The sequence below is a fragment of the Pinus tabuliformis genome, chromosome 6 (assembly GCF_031772625.1).
Source record: "Pinus tabuliformis cultivar Carrire ecotype Pingquan chromosome 6, CPIR1, whole genome shotgun sequence".
Taxonomy (NCBI): domain Eukaryota; kingdom Viridiplantae; phylum Streptophyta; class Pinopsida; order Pinales; family Pinaceae; genus Pinus; species Pinus tabuliformis.
This window is the reverse complement of record NC_142292.1, coordinates 2104452338-2104476472: the sequence shown is the minus strand read 5'-3', so window position 1 is coordinate 2104476472 and position 24135 is coordinate 2104452338.

Below are 24135 nucleotides of genomic sequence, written 5' to 3'. Positions count from 1 at the left end.
AGGTCGAGAGCATGCGAGAAAAGTGGTTTTCTCTTTCCACCGTGTGCTACATGTAAGCTGCTAAAGGTAATCATGTGAAATTTTGAAAGACCGCTTACCACCTTTAGGGCGTGCGAGAAACTGCTTACCCCTTGCAAATACTTCTTCATCCTTCCTCTATCACGTGGGTTTAATTTCCGCCATTCATCTTCTTAAATTTACTTTACGTGACTTAATCTTAGCAGTCTATTGCACACAACCTCGTCCGTTGATCTGATGGATCCAACGGTTCCTGAACATTGTTACGTTCTTTTGGTTCTTAATGTATAATCGCCCATTCGACTTTCTGCCTGTGTATCTGTCTTCGTCTCATGATCTTCACTTGTTCTGATCTCGATCTCGGCTCGCGCCTTTATGCTTCCTTCACCTTCGCTATAACATTAAAGGCTTTCTCCAATACTGTATGTGTGTAAAACCCTAACACTCCTCTCTGCACTTATTCTCTGATTCTGCACACCTACAACCTACGTTACGGAAAATTACTCAAGTTCACACACAACTTATAATTCAAATACACATCAAACAAACTCAGAATCGAGTTATCTGTATTAATAAAAAACCATTACACAAGAATTTCTTCCTCAGCCTGATTCCACTTTTAACTCCAGTAATCCCTAAGAATCCTCTCTAGTTCCACGAATCATGACACCACTTTCTCGTCTAAGAATTATAATTGATTTCCAACTCTCTCGTCATCACTCATCATCACTTATGTTCTCCTACATTCGAGAGCATTTACAAATATCCTCACAATATCTAATTAATTCCTATTCTAATCACTCAAAACATTAATAATTACATACATAGGAATCCAACTTTTTTAAAAACACAAGACCCCCTAAGTTAACTAGAACATAATGAAATTGCTGAGCTGTATGCTCCTGCATCAGACTCCCAAGGTTAAAATAATCATGATCTCCTGATCATGTGCTTCCGAACTTTGTCTTCCTTTCTTGGAAAAATGGCTTCCTAGTGAAGTGTCAAATCATCAAATGAAGTGGTGCAACCTACCTAAATGCATGACAGAAATAAATACGCGCAAATCAATGGGAAATGCTATGAGTAAAATTTCTTGAGGTAGAGCACATTACAAGGATTGGGAAGGAGTTGGCCTTCGAAATCCTCTAGGAGATATGCCCCCTTACCTAAGTCCTTACAAATGATGTAAGGTCCTAGCCATAATGATTTGAACTTCCCATGCCCCAGGGTATCATGGGCCTGGTCATACACCAGAACAAGATCACCTTCGTGAAAGGCACGAGGGTTGACTTTTCGGTCATATTTAGATTTGGTGCGCTTTTTGACTGCTTCAGTGGTTTGCAAAGCAACATGTCGGTCTTCAGAGGCGCATTCAAGCATGACAAATCTTTGCTCTAATGGTTGGGTGTCGGGGAGAAGTTCAACAGCTAGGTGGAGGGAAGGGATCTCACACTCGATTGGTAAGATTGCCTCCTCACTGAAGACAAGGTGGAAAGGAGTAAACCTGGTGGCGGTTTTAACAGAAGTTCTATAGGCCCACAAAGTTGGGAAGAGAATAAGGTGCTAGTTGGTCTTGTGCTTATTCACTATTCGCTGAAGCATCATCTTGAGAATCTTGTTGACTGCTTCAACTTGTCCATTACCTTGGGGGTAATAAGACAATGAATACTGGTGTTGGAAGCCCAATAGTGAGGATATTTCATGCCATACCTCATCTTCAAAATGTCAGCCATGGTCAGAGACCAATTGTTTCAGAACCCCAAATCGAGCGATAACATGGTTAAAGAAGAAAAGGGCTGCGATAGCCGTTGTGTTATTGAACGTTGGCATGGCCTCAGCCCATTTGGTAAAATAATCAACCACCACGATAATATACTTATGGTTATTAACAGATGGTGGTCGACACTCCATAAAGTCAATGACCCATTTATAGAAAGGACCAACAACGATGACAGGATGGAGGGGAGCCAGTGGGGCTCTTGCCTTTGGGGAAAAATGTTGACAATTGGGGTAGTGTTTGACTGCCTCAATGCAATAACTGAAGAGAGAAGGCCAAAAGTAACTGGCGCACATGAATTTCTGGGTAGTGGCCATATGGGAGAGGTGATCACCACAAGCGTCGTTGTGACAGGTATTCAACACTTACTCTGCTTTAGGATGGGTGAGACAAGGACGGAAGATAGAATCCACACCACGACAATAAAGGTCGTCACCTGTTATCACTCAGGTTGTCCTTAAGCTCGTGAAAGGATACGGCCGAGGTAACCACAAACCAATCTTTGGACTGCAAGTTCTAGCCCACCTGCAATCAGAGAGGGCTCTCTCTTTCTGATTTAGCTTTGTTGAAGATGATTTTAGGCTAGTTATTGAGTTCAAAGGGTTTTGTTTTGATTTTGGTGGGAAGATTGATGCTTTCAAGTAGAGAGGCAAAACATAGTGTGATAAGTTTCAAACCATAGGGCATGGAGTCATGGAGTAAGACTGCTGGTGCGTTTTCTTGGTCACAAGAGACGAAAATGGAGCAAGACAGCTGCATATGAAACAATCCTCCAAGGCAAAGAGATGGATTGAAAGGCTAAGGAATGAGAGGCAATTAAGAATCTCTCATTCAGGTTAGCAGGGGGAAGATAAATGAGCCCTATCTAGGAGCAGCTAAGAATTCCTAGATAAAAATCATTCATATGTGAAATAGATCAAACATGAGCCATAAAAGATTTCATATTTATGCCTAAATCAAGAGGAAAAACATTAAGAAGCCATAGAAACTGAGCATAGAGTGCAGCTAAGCAAATTCTAAACCAATCCTTCGTTCTGCAACTTGAGCATATATGAAATTGAAATAACAGAGGTGAGGAACACTTATTGATTCATATTGCAGCACAAGAATTCCAAATTCATCCTTCAGAAACCATTAAAAACACATCAAACAGTCCATTCTCCAAGCTTTCAGCACTCTTTGATTAAGAAAAACATACCAGATATACAGTGCAAGTCTCTCATGAGGATTATCAACCAACCAACCATTTAAACAGTGAATTAGGGTTGTTTATATAAGCAAAATATCTACACTAATCAGATCTCAGACAGATCTGCTGTAATAAATGTCCTAAACCTAACACATGTCTGAAATAAATGCGGGAAAATATCCTCGAGCTACGCTGGGTGCAGCTGTAAAAGAAAGGAATTAATGTATTGCCTATATGGCTCTGTGATGATCACTTACCATAACTGTGCTTTCGGTTTTGATCCATTGCTGTTCAGTGGCTTTAAATGCTTTTAAATGTGATGGGAGAGCCTTGATTAGAGCTCCACTGTTTTCTTTGACTTTGTTGGAGGTCATTTAATGTTCACCTGTATTGGGAATAAAAGTTTTCATTAAAAACATTCGACTGATACTCTTTGCTGCTTCCTCTGGTACACTTTGGCGCTGAACCTGGCCTCTTTAACGTCTTCTGAGTGCTTTAGACTGTCTCATCGACCTTTTATGTCTGTTGTTCGGCCCTCTGTTGCTTTAAAAACTGTGTTTGCCCCTTTCTGAATGCCGTGCGAAGAAATTCTGGTCATTTTGCGCCTTTCGGGTCTGTTGGAGGCCGAGCCATGTAGGGCTTTCCATTTTGGCCTATTTCCCGTAGCCATGCACGATTCACGCCTGAAAAACTTCCTCAGATTTTGATTCTGGGCTTCCTAGGCTGCGATTTACGCCTTTCGCGCTTTTTGACGATGACGTCAGCGGTGGGTCCCAATACGGTGGTGACGTGGCAGGATGACGTCAACAAGGTGACGTCAGCAGTACGGCGGGTGACATGTCAGTACGGTGGAGGAGGTGATGTGGCAGGTGACATGGCAAGGACACGGCGGCAGGAGGCCGACGTGGGATGGTGACGTCAGCTTGACGTGGCGCTGACGTAGGAGGGGGGAAGGCGGTATCTGGTTTCGGGTGCACCGCCTTTGAGCAGAAGTGGTTTTGGCAGAGGGGGCTCCGCCACAGTCGAGAGGGTGACGCGTGGCGGGAGTACGACGGGAAAACCGCCCATCTCCCGGGCGCTAACCATCGACGGCTTCGGAGATGACAAGACCCACCCACCGTTGATTTGTGGCATGCAAGATTTGACGACCGACGGAATAAACAAGGCGGCGGAGTGTTAGGGAAGGGGCCCGCGCGAATATTCTAATAATTTATACAATGCCGCGGGGGGTTTAGACTTTGGTTTAGTGGGTTTTTTGCGGGTTTGCGCGCCGGGGGTAAAATTTAATGTTTGTTCAAACATTTCAACACTAAACTTTAAACAATAAGCGAGAGAGGGTGAGAATAATGAAATGTTATGGGTTAAGGGGTGAGGGAAAAGGTTATTAACTTAACCGAATGTCAAGTCAATCCCAGGGTTAGGACACGGAAGGCTAATGCTAAGTCCCAGATAAACTCGGCATTTCCCAAACTGATATTTATAGGGCTATAGTGCCAGGGGATGGGAATATGTACATAGGGGGATTTATTAACATATTTTTAGTAGGGGAAGGGGAGATAGATAGGGAGCTACATAGTAAAATTAGCAGTTAATATGAAGTGATAAGAAAGCGCTAAGTATGTGAATCTTAGGCTACTTAGGGGGAAAATGATTCATAGAGGAAGTATGAACATTCCTTGAGTAAAGCAGATCTTTACCAAGGCAAATGATATGAAAAATTGATGAAGCTAAGAGGTATCAAGCAGATCTTGACCTCTTCAGGAAATTAGTGAGTGATTTGGGGAATGAGAAGAAAAGGGAGTTAGCCATGCCTCGCTTGAGCTCCTCCAAATGAAAACTTCCTTGTACCTGTGATCTGAAGTACAATATCACTTTGAAACACAAAATTGATCATAGATCCACATTCTGCAACCTCAAAACTACCTACCCAGCCTACTTACCTAGCATTTTTTCTTCTTTTTGGTTTGGGTGCACTTAGACTTGCAGAACCTGCTTTACCATTTTTCTTTTGACTGCCTTCCTATCCAAATCTACACTTATTTCTTCCAAGGGCCCAGATTAAGCAGTTGGGCTCCTTTGTTTCTCTACCTATCTACAAATCTGCCAAGATTAAGCTGTTTGGACAAATATTCATTCTCAATATTCTAAAACAAGAAATTGAAACCTAGGGAAGCCAAGATTAGGCTGTTTGGAGTTCCCTTAACAGAAAATTCTTCAAAAATGGTTAACTCATCAAAATTTGGAATACAGTAGTGGCATTTAGACTGGCACACTTTCATGGTCTCTTTTCTGACCTCTTTCTGGAAATATGGAGCATTGCAGCATGCAAAGTATGACATATTTGGCATGTAAAACTGTCAATCATGAAAGATGAACACCTGTTGCAACAGGAGGCTAACAGTGGCTCCACTTGGGGATGGCTTTTCCTTGTGAAAAGCCAAGAACAACAGGTCAGACTGACTTGATTTTCTATTGTTGCTGTGGATTGAAAAACTTTTTTATGCTGGCTGTTAAAAGTGTGAAACTTGGAAATATAAACAGCCCTCTACTCAACTGAATTGTTATGAAAAGTGAAGCACTGCCTGCTTTCTTCTGCGTGCTTGATATTATATACAATGTTGCTTGACCATTGCCTTTGAAATAGATCCAAAACATAGATCATAACTGATGTATTTCCTTAGGCTCTGATCTGGAAACAGTTGCTGATGTGAAACTAAAAAAACTCCTCTCTTATTGATACTGTTTGACTGAAGACTGCAAGCTGCAAACAGTTTCTTTTAACCATGAATTTTTGTGACATGACAGCGCTACTCTTGCTATTTTGCTGAGATTAATGTAGAGACAGAGCTTTAAAAATGGAATACTGGCATTGGCTGTGTCTTCACAAACTTTGCTGCTGCTCCTCTAACACTCAGACTTCTTATAAAAAATAAAAACAAAGTGCTGATATATACAAATATCGATGTACAAAGAGATATATACAGAGCTGCATGGTATCCCTTAAAAGAGATCATGGTAATGTTTTAACATTCGGCCATTTACAGGGCCTTCTTCAGCTGTGCTGCCCTCTACAGATTTGAGAAAATATGTGTTATTTCCCTGAACAACAGAAATAACGAATGGCCCTTTCCATAAAAAATCAAATTTTTCATGTTTTCCCTTGTCTTCTCTTCGTGAATCCCACCTTAGAACTTTGTTTCCAACATAGAAATCTTCCGCCTTAGCTCTTTTATCAAACATCTTTTTGAGCTTCTCTTGCAAAATCTGAGCTCTGTCATAAACTTGCTCTCTGGTTTGCTGAAGATGAATGGTCTGATTGATTCTTCGTTGAATGTCATTTGGTTCAGCCTGAAGCTCCTGTAACAGTTTGATAGTAGGGATGCCCAAGGATGTAGGAAATATGGCCTCCATGCCATATACTAGCTCATAAGGGCTCATCCCAATGGATTTCTTTGTTGAAAGTATGTCTGCCCATAGGGCATTTGTGAGCTTTCTATGCCAGTTCTTCTTGTTTTCTTCTAGCACTTTCTTTATGATATTAATCAGGCTCTTATTAGATGACTCAGCCAAGCCATTACCTTGGGGGTAATATGCTGTGGAATGCCCCAAGGTGATGTGAAATTTATGGCAAAAATTGATCATCCTTTTGGATTTGAAAGCAGCGGCGTTGTCAGTAATGATCTTCTCAGGGTAGCCAAATATAGAAAGGATGTTGCACTCAAGGAACTGGATAATGATGGAGTCATTGGCCTGTCTGCATGGGATGGCTTCAACCCACTTGGTGAAATAGTCGGTGGCTGTTAGAATCCACTTGTACTGGCCTGAGGAGGAGGGATGGATTTCTCCAATGAAGTCAAGACCCCATTGTTGAAAAGGCTTTTCAGTGGAGATGGTTTTAAGGGGTAGGGGCAACAGCTTTCTTTCGCCCTCAAAGATTTGGCATTTGTGACATGAAATGGCAAATTTCTTTACATCCGAAAAAAGAGAGGGCCAATAGAAACCATCCCAGAGAATTTTATCGGCCGTGGACTTCCAATATAGATGTCCCCCATAGTCACCTGCATGGAATTCTTTCATGACATTGTTAGTTTCATTCATGGTTAAACAATTAAGCAATATACCTTTATGATTTTTCCAAAATAAAGCACCATCTATGACACAAAACTTTGAAGCCTTCATTCTTAAAAATCTTTTCTTAGTTCTGGACAATCCTGGGGGAGCAAACAGGTTTAACAATACAAAGCATATATCAACATACCATGGGGATTGCAAAAAGGTTTCACTGATCTGTGGAGTCGCCAGCTCCCGTTCATTGTCCAATTGGTTAATGTCTAAGGCTTGAAAGTTTGTTTCGGACATCAGTTTGGCTAAACCTTGTCCCTTTATCAGTTTGGTTGGTTTTGTTTCTATGTCATACTCAAGGATGTTATCAATCCACTTGCCTCTTTTGCCCTCTAACCCCTCTTAGGTTAATATGTCTTTTACAACAGCGTTTGGCACATAAGCAATCACATGTGAATATAAAATGTAGACTCAGAAATCTTTGATTTCTTTGACCAGGGCATAGGCCTGCTTCTCCATGATTAGGTACTTCAAAGGGGCATCTCTTAAGGCTCGGCTAAAAAATGCAATTGGCTTTTTAGCTCCCTGATCATCCTTTTGCAAAAGGACAGCAGCTATGGAGTGCTTTGATGCAAATGAAAATATGAGGAAATCTTTGTCAAATTGTGGACTTGTGAGGACAGGGGCTTGGGTCAAGGCAGATTTTATGCCCTCAAAGGCTTGCTTGGTTTCAAGAGACCATTTTACCTTGGCATCCTTTTTTAACATGTTACTTAACAGTCTTATTAGCTCAGCTAGATTTGGAATAAATCTTCTTAGGAAGTTGATTTTTCCAAGGAATGCTTGTAACTCTTTTATGTTTCTTGGATATGGGATTTGGAGGATGGCTTGGATTCTTTCAGGATCAATTCTAATCCCGCCCTTTGATATGATATGGCCAAGGAGTTTGCCTTCTTCAAGGCCGAAGAGGGATTTCTTGGGTTTCAAGGAAATGCCATATTTCCTACATGTCATGAATATTTGCCAAAAATGTTTTAGGTGCTCTTGATCAGATTTAGAGAAAGGGGTTAAGTCATCAAGGTAGACAACTAGGAAATCATGTATTTCCTTGGCAAATGCAATATCCATTGCCCTTTGAAAGGTAGCACCAACGTTTTTAAGTCCGAAAGGCATCTTCACATACTTAAATGTTCCCCACGGTGTGGTAAAGGCTCTCTTGTCTTGGTCATCCGGGTGAACCAGTATTTGATTAAAACCTGAAAAGCCATCTAGCAAAGAGATTCTAGATGACCCCACTACTCTTTGTAGGATGTGGTCCATTTTGGGCAAGGGGTAGTGGTCTTTTAGGGAGACTTGATTTAAATTTCTTAGGTCTACACATAGCCTAATCTCACCTGTCATTTTTCTTGTGGGAACAAGATTGGATACCCATTCCGAAAATCTGATGGGTGCTATGATACCTGCTTCAAACATTCTTTTGACTTCCTTTTCAATCAAAGGGAGAAGCATAGGATTGATTCTCCTCAGTTTCTGTTTGAAGGGCTTTTGGTTTGGTTTTAGGGGAATGGTGTGATGAATCACTGAGGTGTTATAAGACTTCAAATCCTCATAACTCCAAGAAAATACATCTTGGAATTCTTTGAACAAATCAACATATTTTGGTTTTTGATTGGGTGGCAAAGATTGAGATAGTTTGATCATTTTGGGCTGCTTTGCTGTTCCAATGTTGTGCTCTTCTATATCAATGTTTAAGGGTTGTATTTTTGGTTTTTTGGGAACATCATTTGCATCAAACATATCTTCTATTGGAGTTAGCACAACAGGCAAAAAGTTATCCTTTAAGTCAATGATCTCGGCCTCTGTTTTGGCTATTTCCTCCAAATGCATTTGTCTCAGCTCTCTTATGTTGGTTTTGTCAAAAACGGTTGGGTTCGGGATTTGTTTGGCTATTACAGCTGTTACAACCTGCTGATTTTCATTTGTTTGTTGTTGCTCATATGTCATGGCATCCATGTCAATGTTAATATCTGAAAACTCATGCTCAAGAGTGAGGAAATTGTTAATCTGGGCATCATCTTCAAATACTTGCCAGTCTTTAACGTTATTAGGGACAGCGGGCCTATGTTTTATCTCAGTAGTAAAGTAGTGACTTGGCTCAAAGGGAAGCTTGCATGCGCTAGCAAAAGTGGCTAGGCTGTGTGCATGAATGTTATGATTTCTTGAAATCTTAGCAAGCTTGGATTCAATGAATGCATTGAGTATATTAGTGGCAGTAGTCCTATAGGCCCTCATTCTATTCTCATTGGTAACAAAGTTACCTTTCATTTGTTGTATGATTAAATCAGAGTCACCTAGAATGGACACTTTTGCAGCTCCTAGAGCTTTGAGCAGTTTAAGGCCTAACAGGAGAGCCTCATATTCTGCCATGTTGTTGGTGCATTTAAAGTTCAGTCTGTAGGCATGGCCTTCTGCATGATTGTTATGTGTATTGTGAATCCAGACACCTGCCCCTGCTCCTAACTTGTTAACGGAGCCATCAAACTCTAAATACCATGTGATTTCTTGCTTGTGGTTAATATCAAGAGTTTCAGTCATTCTTGCAGTGGACAGATTTGAACTTTCTATTTGGGGAGGTTCTTCTTGTATGCGGGTTGCATCAGTTGTTTTGACCATTTCATCAGTATGGGCAACCGGTTCTTCTTTGGTGTGTGTGTTCAGTTCTAAAGCCAACGGCTTGTCATCAATAAGAGGATTTGTTTCATCATTAAATAAAATAAAAGAATCCATATCAGAATGGATTGAGTGAATAGGAAAATTTTGGGGCTTTTCCTCACTAGTTACCACATACTTCATCAGTGTTTCTCTATATAGTCTCTTTGGTTGCCCAAAGACAGTTATAGTGGCATAAGAGAGGTCTAATTGGAGGGACCCTTGGAGTTTTGCTCCCCAAGATCTTGACAATAGCATGCCGTACTTTGGTGGAATGTCAGAAACCATCACATCCATGAGGATTGTCTTGCTGGGATATTGGACTAAGGAGACACACAAGTCTTTGATGAGGCCTAAACACTTGACTTGACTTGAGTCAAAGGAGAATAGATCTTTGTAGGGTCTTGTAACATCAAGGTTCAGCTTTTCCATTACAGCTTTGGGCATAAGGTTGTGTGAGGCACCTGAGTCAAACATGGCATTGTGCAAGAGTTTGTCATGTATGTGCAAACTGACATAAAAAGGTAGAACAAATCCATATGTTGATTTTCCATTAACTTCTGGACGGAACAGCAGCTCAGGTTGATCATCAAGAACATTCACATCATCCTTAACCTCCGGCATTTGAAGTGATCTTTTAATTTGTTTCCTATACACATCATGTTTGGCAAGTTCAGATAAGGGGATGGATATCTTCAGTTTACCTATTTCCGCCTCTAAGTAAAATGATTTTTCAGATTGGGTCTTAGTATTTTGAGAGGCAAGCTTCCCCTTTTCCATTGGAGTATCAGCAATTTGGTGTTGTTTATCAGTGTTATGGGAAGTGACTGCTTGCGGTTTTTCAGTTTTAGGAGGGATTTTTGGAACACTGTTCGAGTGCTTTTCCGAGGAAGGAGGTGGCAGAGGCTGATCAATAGAAGGCTGCATTTCTGTTATGTCCTCTACAGTCACTTGATGCGGGTTTGGGACAGGTATATCAGCTGGTTCTGTTATGACAGCCTTGCCTTTAATCTTGTTGGGTTGTTTGCCATCCTTGGGTTTGCTAGGTTCAGAAATGTCAATGGTCCTAGTTCTCAGCTTATATTGTTTGTGGACCTCATACACCGCAGTATCATAGCCTTGTTTAAAATCAAAAGACTCACCAGACTTGGTCTGAAACTTATTAAATTCATGCTCATCTTGGTCTTGTTGAGTTAGGAAAATTTGTTGCTCAACCCTTGAATCCACCAAGTTCATGTGAGTGTCCTTTGGGGGTTCACTAGATGTAAAGGCTTCCGCATAATTTTCATGAAAAGGGGGCCTTACGTCATGGTCTGGGCTAGACCTACCAACATTTTTGTTTTGAGTTTTCCTGAAATTTGGTTTCCTTATGGCATTAGGTTGTTGTGCTTCCCATGAAGACTTCCTCTCAATACTTTCTACTCTGTCTCCCAGCCTGTGCATGCCACTGATGATAGCATCAAGCTTTTGATCTAAGGCTGAGGGTTCCTCTTTAAAGGTGGTTCTTCTTTCCATTCTAGCTCTGTTTCTTTTGGCAATTAGGTTGGCTTCTACGCTGACAACAACATTTTGCATGTCTGCAAGGGTTTGAGGGGCTCTTTCTTTTAACTGATAGGCCATATCCGGGTCGAATCCATCAGGGAATTTATACAAGGCAAGGTTAGGTGGAGGTCTTAAGTTCTGTGGTATTGCATTATAAACATTATTGAATCTTGCACAATAATCCAACACAGACTCTTGAGGGCCTCTTCTTATTGTATCGTATTCAGCTAGTATGTGCAAGGGGTCTTTCTTTTTCTCCCATCTGTTGATAAAGGATTGATAAAGCTCATCCGGATTGGTTATGGAATTTGCAGCAAGTGCTCTGAACCAAGTCCTGACATCACCTGTCAGACTTTGGACAAAAATTTTCATTCTCACACTATCATCATCTATCTCGTAGTTCTCGAAATAGTCTTTCATTTTCTTTGTATGCTGAAGGGCTGTGCAAGTACCAGTTCCATCAAAATATGTGATTTTAGTTTGATAATCCTGAGGCATAGACCCAGGGTTAGCAGGTAGTTGCAGGGGTGCATATCTATTGGCCATGTTTACAGGGATAAGTGGAACAACCGGGACGACTGGAACAACAGGGATAAGTGGAACAACTGGGACAACATTAGTGGTAATGGGACTATGTGCAGTGAATGGAGGTGTGGAAGGAGTGCTTTGAGAGGTGGACGATGAACAAGGGGAAGTAGGGGTTGATCGAAATAAAACTTTGACAGGGGTTGGAACACTGATTGGGTGACCTGCTTTAGGACTATTATCAACAAAATCTTGGTGTTTCCTAAGAATCTTTGGGATTAAGTTGGGATTGTCAAAAACAGCTGGAGGGTCTGGGTCGGGATTTGACCTAGTATAACAAGTTTTCCTCTTTGGAGCCAGCTTCCGAATTTTGATTTTGGTATTTTCCTGGGAATATTTGTAGTTTAGGAAGGAATTGATTAAAATTTTGAGACAACTGCTTAGAGCTTAAAACTAGAATGAAGATTGACTGAAGCAGCTTTTATTTAATCCTGTAAATGCAAAGAAAGAACAGTTTCAAAGGCTTCCTGGTTGACATTCAGACTTCATCTGTAGTCTTAAGAAATAGACAGCAATCAGAAAAATTAGTTCGATTTCCCTAGTCGAGCTTTCCAACTTGATTCGTGAAATTATCTGAGGAGGTCCCCAGTGGAGTTGCCATTATGTTATCACTCAGGTTGTCCTTAAGCTTGTGAAAGGATACGACCGAGGTAACCACAAACCAATCTTTGGACTGTAGGTTCTAGCCCACCTGCAATCAGAGAGGGCTCTCTCTTTCTGATTTAGCTTTGTTGAAGATGATTTTAGGCTAGTTATTGAGTTTAAGGGGTTTTGTTTTGATTTTGGTGGGAAGATTGATGCTTTCAAGTAGAGAGGCAAAACATAGTGTGATAAGTTTCAAACCATTGGGCATGGAGTCATGGAGTAAGACTGCTGGTGTGTTTTCTTGGTCACAAGAGAGGAAAATGGAGCAAGACAACTGCATATGAAACAATCATCCAAGGCAAAGAGATGGATTGAAAGGCTAAGGAATGAGAGGCAATTAAGAATCTCTCATTCAGGTTAGCAGGGGGAAGAAAATGAGCCATATCTAGGAGCAGCTAAGAATTCCTAGATAACAGTCATTCATATGTGAAATAGAGCAAACATGAGCCATAAAAGAATTCATATTTATGCCTAAATCAAGAGGAAAAACATTAAGAAGCCACAAAAACTGAGCATAGAGTGCAGCTAAGCAAATTCTAAACCAATCCTTCGTTCTGCAACTTGAGCATATATGAAATTGAAATAACAGAGGTGAGGAACACTTATTGATTCATATTGCAGCACAAGAATTCCAAATTCATCCTTCAGAAACCATTAACAACACATCAAACAGTCCATTCTCCAAGCTTTCAACAATCTTTGATTAAGAAAAACATATCAGATATACAGTGCGAGTCTCTCATGAGGATTATCAACCAACCAACCCTTTAAACAGTGAATTAGGGTTGTTTATATAAGCAAAATATCTACACTAATCAGATCTCAGACAGATCTACTGTAATAAATGTCCTAAACCTAACACATGTCTAAAATAAATGCGGGAAAATATCCTCGAGCTGCGCTGGGTGCAGCTGTAACAAAAAGGAATTAATGTATTGCCTTTATGGCTCTGTGCTGATCACTTAGCCATAACTGTGCTTTGGGTTTTGATCCATTGTTGTTCGGTGGCTTTAAATGCTTTTAACTGTGATGGGAGAGCCTTGATTAGAGCTCCACCATTTTCTTTGACTTTGTTGGAGGTCATTTAATGTTCACCTGTATTGGGAATAAAAGTTTTCATTAAAAACATTCGACTGATACTCTTTGCCGCTTCCTTTGGTACACTTTGGCGCTGAACCTGGCCTCTTTAACGTCTTCTGAGTGCTTTAGACTGTCTCATTGACCTTTTATGTCTGCTGTTCGGCCCTCTGTTGCTTTAAAAACTATGTTTGCCCCTTTCTGAATGCTGTGCGAAGAAATTCTGGTCATTTTGCGCCTTTCGGGTCTGCTGGAGGCTGAGCCATGAAGGGCTTTCCATTTTGGCATATTTCCCGTAGGTAATCGCGCATGAAAAACTGCCTCAGATTTTGATTCCGGGCTTCCTAGGCTGCGATTTGCGCCTTTCACACTTTTAGACGATGACGTCAGCGGTGGGTCCCAGTATGGCAGTGATGTGGCAGGATGACGTCAGAAGTATGACGGGTGATGTGTCAGTATGGTGGAGGAGGTGACGTGGCAGGTGACATGGCAAGGACACGGCGGCAGGAGGCCGACGCGGGATGGTGACGTCAGCTTGACGTGGCGCTGACGCAGGATGGGGGAAGGCGGTATCTGGTTTCGGGCGCACCGCCTTTGAGCAGGATAGGTTTTGGCAGAGGGGGCTCCGCCACAGTCGAGAGGGTGACGTGTGGCGGGAGTACGACGGGAAAACCACCCATCTCCCGGGCGCTAACCATCGACGGCTTCGGAGATGACAAGACCCGCCCACCATTGATCTGTGGCGCGCCAGATCTGACGGCCGACGGAATAAACAAGGCGGCGGAGGGTTAGGGACGGGGCCCGCGCGAATATTCGAATAATTTATACAATGCCGCGGGGGGTTTAGACTTTGGTTTAGTGGGTTTTTTGCGGGTTTGCGCGCCGGGGGTAAAATTTAATGTTTGTTCAAACATTTCAACACTAAACTTTAAACAATAAGCGAGAGAGGGTGAGAATAATGAAATGTTATGGGTTAAGGGGTGAGGGAAAAGGTTATTAACTTAACCGAATGTCAAGTCAATCCCAGGGTTAGGACGCGGAAGGCTAATGCTAAGTCCCAGATGAACTCGGCATTTCCCAAACTGATATTTATAGGGCTATAGTGCCAGGGGATGGGAATATGTACATAGGGGGATTTATTAACATATTTTTAGTAGGGGAAGGGGAGATAGATAGGGAGCTACATAGTAAAATTAGCAGTTAATATGAAGCGATAAAAAAGCGCTAAGTATGTGAATCTTAGGCTACTTAGGGGGGAAATGATTCATAGAGGAAGTATGAACATTCCTTGAGTAAAGCAGATCTTTACCAAGGCAAATGATATGAAAAAATGATGAAGCTAAGAGGTATCAAGCAGATCTTGACCTCTTCAGGAAATTAGTGAGTGATTTGGGGAATGAGAAGAAAGGGGAGTTAGCCATGCCTCACTTGAGCTCTTCCAAATGAAAACTGCCTTGTACCTATGATTTGAAGTACAATATCACTTTGAAACACAAAATTGATCATAGATCCACATTCTGCAACCTCAAAACTACCTACCCAGCCTACTTACCTAGCATTTTTTCTTCTTTTTGGTTTGGGTGGACTTAGACTTGCAGACCCTGCTTTACCATTTTTCTTTTGACTGCCTTCCTATCTAAATCTACACTTATTTCTTCCAAGGGCCCAGATTAAGCAGTTGGGCTCCTTTGTTTCTCTACCTATCTACAAATCTGCCAAGATTAAGCTGTTTGGACATATATTCATTCTCTATATTCTAAAACAAGAAATTGAAACATAGGGAAGCCAAGATTAGGTTGTTTTGAGTTCCCTTAATAGAAAATTCTTCAAAAATGGTTAACTCATCAAAATTTGGAATACAGTAGTGGCATTTAGACTGGCACACTTTCATGGTCTCTTTTTTGACCTCTTTCTGGAAATATGGAGCATTGCAGCATGCAAAGTATGAAATATTTGGCATGTAAAACTGTCAATCATGAAAGATGAACACCTGTTGCAACAGGAGGGTAACAGTGGCTCCACTTGGGGATGGCTTTTCCTTGTGAAAATCCAAGAACAGTAGGTCAGACTGCCTTGATTTTCTATTGTTGCTATGGATTGAAAAACTTCTTTATGATGGTTGCTAAAAGTGTGAAACTTGGAAATATAAACAACCCTCTACTCAACTGAATTGTTATGAAAAGTGAAGCACTGCCTGCTTTCTTCTGCGTGCTTGATATTATATACAATGTCACTTGAGCATTGCCTTTGAAATAGATCCAAAACATAAATCAGAACTGATGTATTTCCTTAGGCTCTGATCTGGAAACAGTTGCTGATGTGAAACTAAAACAAACTCCTCTCTTATTGATACTGTTTGACTGAAGACTGCAAGCTGCAAACAGTTTCTTTTTACCATGAATTTCTATGACATGACAGTGCTACTCTTGCTGTTTTGCTGAGATTAATGCAGAGATAGAGCTTTAAAAATGGAATACTGGCATTGGCTGTGTCTTCACAAACTTTGCTGCTGCTCCTCTAACACTCAGACTGCTTATAAAAAATAAAAACAAAGTGCTGATATATACAAATATCGATGTACAAAGAGATATATACAGAGCTGCATGGTATCCCTTAAAAGGGATCATGGTAATGTTTTAACATTCGGCCATTTACAGGGCCTTCTTCAGCCGTGCTGCCATCTACATATTTGAGAAAATATGTGTTATTTCCCTGAACAACAGAAATAATGAATGGCCCTTTCCATAAAAAATCAAATTTTGCATGTTTTCCCTTGTCTTCTCTTCGTGAATCCCACCTTAGAACTTTGTTGCCAACACAGAAATCTTCCGCCTTAGCTCTTTTATCAAACATCTTTTTGAGCTTCTCTTGCAAAATCTGAGCTCTGTCATAAACTTGCTCTCTAGTTTGCTGAAGATGAATGGTTTGATTGATTCTTCGTTGAATGTCATGTGGTTCAGCCTGAATCTCCTGTAACAGTTTGATTGTAGGGATGCCCAAGGATGAAGGAAATCTGGCCTCCATGACATATACTAGCTCATAAGGGCTCATCCCAATGGATTTCTTTGTTGAAAGTCTGTCTGCCCATAGGGCATTTGTGAGCTTTCTATGCCAGTTCTTCTTGTTTTCTTCTAGCACTTTCTTTATGATATTAATCAGGCTCTTATTAGATGACTCAGCCAAGCCATTACCTTGGGGGTAATAGGCTGTGGAATGCCCCAAGGTGATGTGAAATTTATGGCAAAAATTGATCATCCTTTTGGATTTGAAAGTAGCGGCATTGTCAGTAATGATCTTCTCAGGGCAGCAAAATCTAGAAAGGATGTTGCACTCAAGGAACTGGATAATGATGGAGTCATTGACCTGTCTGCATGGGATGGCTTCAACCCACTTGGTGAAATAGTCGGTGGCTGTTAGAATCCACTTGTGCTAGCCTGAGGAGGAGGGATGGATTTCTCCAATGAAGTCAAGACCCCATTGTTGAAAAGGCTTTTCAGTTGAGATGGGTTTAAGGGGCAGGGGCAACAACTTTCTTTTGCCCTCAAAGATTTGGCATTTGTGACATGAAATGGAAAATTTCTTTACATCCGCAAAAAGAGAGGGCCAATAGAAACCAGCCCTTAGAATTTTATCAGCCGTGGACTTCCAATATAGATGTCCTCCACAGTCACCTGCATGGAATTCTTTCATGACATTGTTAGTTTCATTCATGGTTAAACAATTAAGCAATATACCTTCATGATTTTTCCAAAATAAAGCACCATCTATGACACAAAACTTTGAAGCCTTCATTCTTAAAAATCTTTTCTTAGTTCTGGACAATCCTGGGGGAGCAAACAGGTTTAACAATACAAAGCATATATCAACATACCATGGGGATTGCAAAAAGGTTTCATTGATCTGTGGAGTCGCCAGCTCCTGTTCATTGTCCAATTGGTTAATGTCTAAGGCTTGAAAGTTTGTTTCGGACATCAGTTTGGCTAAACCTTGTCCCTTTATCAGTTTGGTTGGTTTTATTTCTATGTCATACTCAAGGATGGTAGCAATCCACTTGCATCTTTTGCCCTCTAACCCCTCTTGGGTTAATATGTCTTTTACAACAACGTTTGGCACATAAGCAATCACATGTGAATATAAAATGTAGACTCGGAAATCTTTGATTGCTTTGACCAGGGCATAGGCCTGCTTCTCCATGATTGGGTACTTCAAAGGGGCATCTCTTAAGGCTCGGCTAAAAAATGCAATTGGCTTTTCAGCTCCCTGATCATCCTTTTGCAAAAGGACAACAATTATGGAGTGATTCGATGCAAATGAAAATATGATGAAATCTTTGTCAAATTGTGGACTTGTGAGGACAGGGGCTTGGGTCAAGGCAGATTTTATGCCCTCAAAGGCTTGCTTGGTTTCAAGAGACCATTTTACCTTGGCATCCTTTTTTAACATGTTACTTAACAGTCTTATTAGCTCAACTAGATTTGGAATAAATCTTCTTAGGAATTTGATTTTTCCAAGGAATGCTTGTAACTCTTTTATGTTTCTTGGATATGGGATTTGGAGGATGGATTGGATTCTTTCAGGATCAATTCTACTCCCGTCCTTTGATATGATATGGCCAAGGAGTTTGCCTTCTTTAAGGCCGAAGAGGGATTTATTGGGGTTCAAGGAAATGCCATATTTCCTACATGTCATGAATATTTGCCTCAAATGTTTTAGGTGCTCTTGATCAGATTTAGAGAAAGGGGTTAAGTCATCAAGGTAGACAACTAGGAAATCATGTATTTCCTTGGAAAATGCAATATCCATTGCCCTTTGAAAGGTAGCACCAACGTTTTTAAGTCCGAAAGGCATCTTCACATACTTAAATGTTCCCCACGGTGTGGTAAAGGCTGTCTTGTCTTGGTCATCCGGGTGAACTAGTATTTGATTAAAACCTGAAAAGCCATCTAGCAAAGAGATTCTAGATGACCCCACTACTCTTTGTAGGATGTGGTCCATTTTTGGCAAGGGGTAGTGGTCTTTTAGGGAGACTTGATTTAAATTTCTTAGGTCTACACATAGCCTAATCTCACCTGTCTTTTTTCTTGTGGGAACAAGATTGGATACCCATTCCGAAAATCTGATGGGTGCTATGATACCTGCTTCAAACATTCTTTTCACTTCCTTTTCAATTAAAGGGAGAAGCATAGGTTTGATTCTCCTCAGTTTCTATTTGAAGGGTTTTTGGTTTGGTTTTAGGGGAATGGTGTGTTGAATCACTGAGGTGTCATAAGACTTCAAATCCTCATAACTCCAAGAAAATACATCTTGGAATTCTTTGAACAAATCAACATATTTTGGTTCTTGATCGGGTGGCAAAGATTGAGATAGTTTGATCATTTTGGGCTGCTCTGCTGTTCCAATGTTGTGCTCTTCTATATCAGTGTTTAAGGGCTGCATTTTTGGTTTTTTGGGAACATCATTTGCATCAAACATATCTTCTAATGGAGTTAGCCCAGTAGGCAAAAATTTATCCTTTAAGTCAATGATCTCGGCCTTTGTTTTGGCTATTTCCTCCAAATGCATTTGTCTGAGCTCTCTTATGTTGGTTTTGTAAAAAACGGTTGGGTTCAGGATTTGTTTGGCTGTTACAGCTGTTACAACCTGCTGATTTTCATTTGTTTGCTATTGCTCATCTGTCATGGCATCCATGTCAATGTTAATATTTGAAAACTCATGCTCAAGAGTGAGGAAATTGTTAATCTGGGCATCATCTTCAAATACTTGCCAGTCTTTAACGTTATTAGGGACAGCGGGCCTATGTTTTATCTCAGCAGTAAAGTAGTGACTTGGCTCAAAGGGAAGCTTGCATGTGCTAGCAAAAGTGGCTAGGCTGTGTGCATGAATGATAGCATCAAGCTTTTGATCTAAGGCTGAGGGTTCCTCTTTAAAGGTGGTTCTTCTTTCCATTCTAGCTCTGTTTCTTTTGGCAATTAGGTTGGCTTCTACGCTGACAGCAACATTTTGCATGTCTGCAAGGGTTTGAGGGGTTCTTTCTTTAAACTGATAGGCCATATCCGGGTCGAATCCATCAGGGAATTTATACAAGGCAAGGTCAGGTGGAGGTCTTAAGTTCTGTGGTATTGCATTATAAACATTATTGAATCTTGCACAATAATCCAACACAGACTCTTGAGGGCCTCTTTTTGTTGTATCGTATTCAGCTAGTATGTGCAAGGGGTCTTTATTTTTCTCCCATCTGTTGATAAAGGATTGATAAAGCTCATCCAGATTGGTTATGGAATTTTCAGCAAGTGCTCTGATCCAAGTCCTGACATCACCTGTCAGACTTTGGACGAAAATTTTCATTCTCACACTATCATCATCTATCTCGTAGTTCTCGAAATAGTCTTGCATTTTCTTTGTATGCTGAAGGGCTGTGCAAGTACCAGTTCCATCAAAATATGTGATTTTAGTTTGATAATCCTGAGGCATAGCCCCAGGGTTAGCAGGTAGTTGCAAGGGTGCATATATATTGGCCATGTTTACAGGGATAAGTGGAACAACCGGGACGACTGGAACAACAGGGATAAGTGGAACAACTGGGACAGCAGTAGTGGTAATGGGAGTATGTGCAGTGAATGGAGGTGTGGAAGGAGTGCTTTAAGAGGTGGACGATGAAAAAGGGGAAGTAGGGGTTGATCGAAATAAAACTTTGACAGGGGTTGGAACACTAATTGGGTGAACTGCTTTAGGACTATTATAGCAAAATCTTGGTGTTTCCTAAGAATCTTTGGGATTAAGTTGGGATTGTCAAAAACAACTGGAGGGTTTGGGTCGGGATTTGACCTAGTATAACGAGTTTTCCTCTTTGGAGCCAGCTTCCGAATTTTATTTTTGGTATTTTCCTGGGAATGTTTGTAGTTTAGGAAGGAATTAATTAAATTTTTGAGACAGCTGCTTAGAGCTTAAAGCTAGAATGAAGATTGACTGAAGCAGCTTTTATTTAATCCTGTAAATGCAAAGCAAGAACAGTTTCAAAGGCTTCCTAGCTGACATTCAGACTTCATCTGTAGTCTTAAGAAATAGACAACAATCAGAAAAATTAGTTCGATTTCCCTAGTCGAGCTTTCCAACTTGATTCGTGAAACTATCTGAGGAGGTCCCCAGTGGAGTCGCCATTATGTTATCACTCAGGTTGTCATGAAGCTCGTGAAAGGATACGGCTGAGGTAACCACAAACCAATCTTTGGACTGCAGGTTCTAGCCCACCTGCAATCAGAGAGGGCTCTCTCTTTCTGATTTAGCTTTGTTGAAGATGATTTTAGGCTAGTTATTGAGTTCAAGGGGTTTTGTTTTGATTTTGGTGGGAAGATTGATGCTTTCAAGTAGAGAGGCAAAACATAGTGTGATAAGTTTCAAACCATTGGGCATGGAGTCATGGAGTAAGACTGCTGGTGCGTTTTCTTGGTCACAAGAGAGGAAAATGGAGCAAGACAGCTGCATATGAAACAATCATCCAAGGCAAAGAGATGGATTGAAAGGCTAAGGAATGAGAGGCAATTAAGAATCTCTCATTCAGGTTAGCAGGGGGAAGATAAATGAGCCCTATCTAGGAGCAGCTAAGAATTCCTAGATAACAGTCATTCATATGTGAAATAGATCAAACATGAGCCATAAAAGAATTCATATTTATGCCTAAATCAAGAGGAAAAACATTAAGAAGCCACAGAAACTGAGCATAGAGTGCAGCTAAGCAAATTCTAAACCAATCCTTCGTTCTGCAACTTGAGCATATATGAAATTGAAATAACAGAGGTGAGGAACACTTATTGATTCATATTGCAGCACAAGAATTCCAAATTCATCCTTCAGAAACCATTAACAACACATCAAACAATCCATTCTCCAAGATTTCAGCAATCTTTGATTAAGAAAAACATATCAGATATACAGTGCGAGTCTCTCATGAGGATTATCAACCAACCAACCCTTTAAACAATGAATTAGGGTTGTTTATATAAGCAAAATATCTACACTAATCAGATCTCAGACAGATCTGCTGTAATAAATGTCCTAAACCTAACACATGTCTGAAATAAATGCGGGAAAATATCCTCGAGCTGCGCTGGGTGCAGCTGTAACAAAAAGGAATTAATGTATTGCCTTTATGGCTCTGTGCTGATCACTTAGCCATAACTGTGCTTTGGGTTTTGATCCATTGCTGTTCGATGGCTTTAAATGCTTTTAACTGTGATGGGAGAGCCTTGATTAGAGCTCCACCGTTTTCTTTGACTTTGTTGGAGGTCATTTAATGTTCACCTGTATTGGGAATAAAAGTTTTCATTAAAAACATTCGACTGATACTCTTTGCCGCTTCCTCTGGTACACTTTGGCGCTGAACCTGGCCTCTTTAACGTCTTCTGAGTGCTTTAGACTGTCTCATTGACCTTTTATGTCTGTTGTTCGGCCCTCTGTTGCTTTAAAAACTGTGTTTGCCCCTTTCTGAATGCTGTGCGAAGAAATTCTGGTCATTTTGCGCCTTTCGGGTCTGCTGGAGGCCGAGCCATGAAGGGCTTTCCATTTTGGCCTATTTCCCATAGCCATGCGCGATTAGCGCTAGGCGCTAATCGCGCATGAAAAACTGCCTTAAATTTTGATTCCGGGCTTCCTAGGCTGCGATTTGCGCCTTTCGTGCTTTTTGACGATGACGTCAGCATGACGTTAGCGGTGGGTCCCAGTACGGCGGTGACGTGGCAGGATGACGTCAGTAGGGTGACGTCAGCAGTACCGCGGCTGACGTGTCAGTACGGCGGCTGATGTGTCAGTACGGTGATGGAGGTGACGTGGCAGGTGACATGGCAAGGACACGGCAGTAGGAGGCCGATGCGGGATGGTGACGTTCGCTTGACGTGGCGCTGACGCAGGAGGGGGGAAGGTGGTATCTAGTTTCGGGCGCACTGCCTTTGAGCAGGATTGGTTTTGGCAGAGGGGTCTCTGCCACAGTTGAGAGGGTGACGCGTGGCGGGAGTACGACGGGAAAACTGCCCATCTCCCGGGCGCTAACCATCGATGGCTTCGGAGATGACAAGACCCGCCCACTGTTGATCTGTGGTGCGCCAGATCTGATGGCCGACGGAATAAACAAGACGGCGGAGGGTTAGGGACGGGGCCTGCGCGAATATTCGAATAATTTATACAATGCCGCGGGGGGTTTAGACTTTGGTTTAGCGGGTTTTTTGCGGGTTTGCATGCCGGGGGTAAAATTTAATGTTTGTTCAAACATTTCAACACTAAAATTTAAACAATAAGCGAGAGAGGGTGAGAATAATGAAATGTTATGGGTTAAGGGGTGAGGGAAAAGGTTATTAACTTAACCGATTGTCAAGTCAATCCCAGGGTTAGGACGCGGAACGCTAATGCTAAGTCCCAGATGAACTCGGCATTTCCCAAACTGATATTTATAGGGCTATAGTGCCAGGGGATGGGAATATGTACATAGGGGGATTTATTAACATATTTTTAGTAGGGGAAGGGGAGATAGATAGGGAGCTACATAGTAAAATTAGCAGTTAATATGAAGTGATAAGAAAGCGCTAAGTATGTGAATCTTAGGCTACTTAGGGGGAAAATGATTCATAGAGGAAGTATGAACATTCCTTGAGTAAAGCAGATCTTTACCAAGGCAAATGATATGAAAAAATGATGAAGCTAAGAGGTATCAAGCAGATCTTGACCTCTTCAGGAAATTAGTGAGTGATTTGGGGAATGAGAAGAAAGGGGAGTTAGCCATGCCTCGCTTGAGCTCCTCCAAATGAAAACTGCCTTGTACCTGTGATCTGAAGTACAATATCACTTTGAAACACAAAATTGATCATAGATCCACATTCTGCAACCTCAAAACTACCTACCCAGCCTACTTACCTAGCATTTTTTCTTCTTTTTGGTTTGGGTGCACTTAGACTTGCAGACCCTGCTTTACCATTTTTCTTTTGACTGCCTTCCTATCTAAATCTACACTTATTTCTTCCAAGGGCCCAGATTAAGCAGTTGGGCTCCTTTGTTTCTCTACCTATCTACAAATCTGCCAAGGGCAAGCTGTTTGGACAGATATTCATTCTCTATATTCTAAAACAAGAAATTGAAACCTAGGGAGGCCAAGATTAGGCTGTTTGGAGTTCCCTTAACAGAAAATTCTTCAAAAATGGTTAACTCATCAAAAACTGGAATACAGTAGTGGCATTTAGACTGGCACACTTTCATGGTCTCTTTTTTGACCTCTTTCTGGAAATATGGAGCATTGCAGCATGCAAAGTATGACATATTTGGCATGTAAAACTGTCAATCATGAAAGATGAACACCTGTTGCAACATGAGGCTAACAGTGGCTCCACTTGGGGATGGCTTTTCCTTGTGAAAAGCCAATAACAGCAGGTCAGACTGCCTTGATTTTCTATTGTTGCTGTGGATTGAAAAACTTCTTTATGCTGGCTGCTAAAAGTGTGAAACTTGGAAATATAAACAACCCTCTACTCAACTGAATTGTTATGAAAAG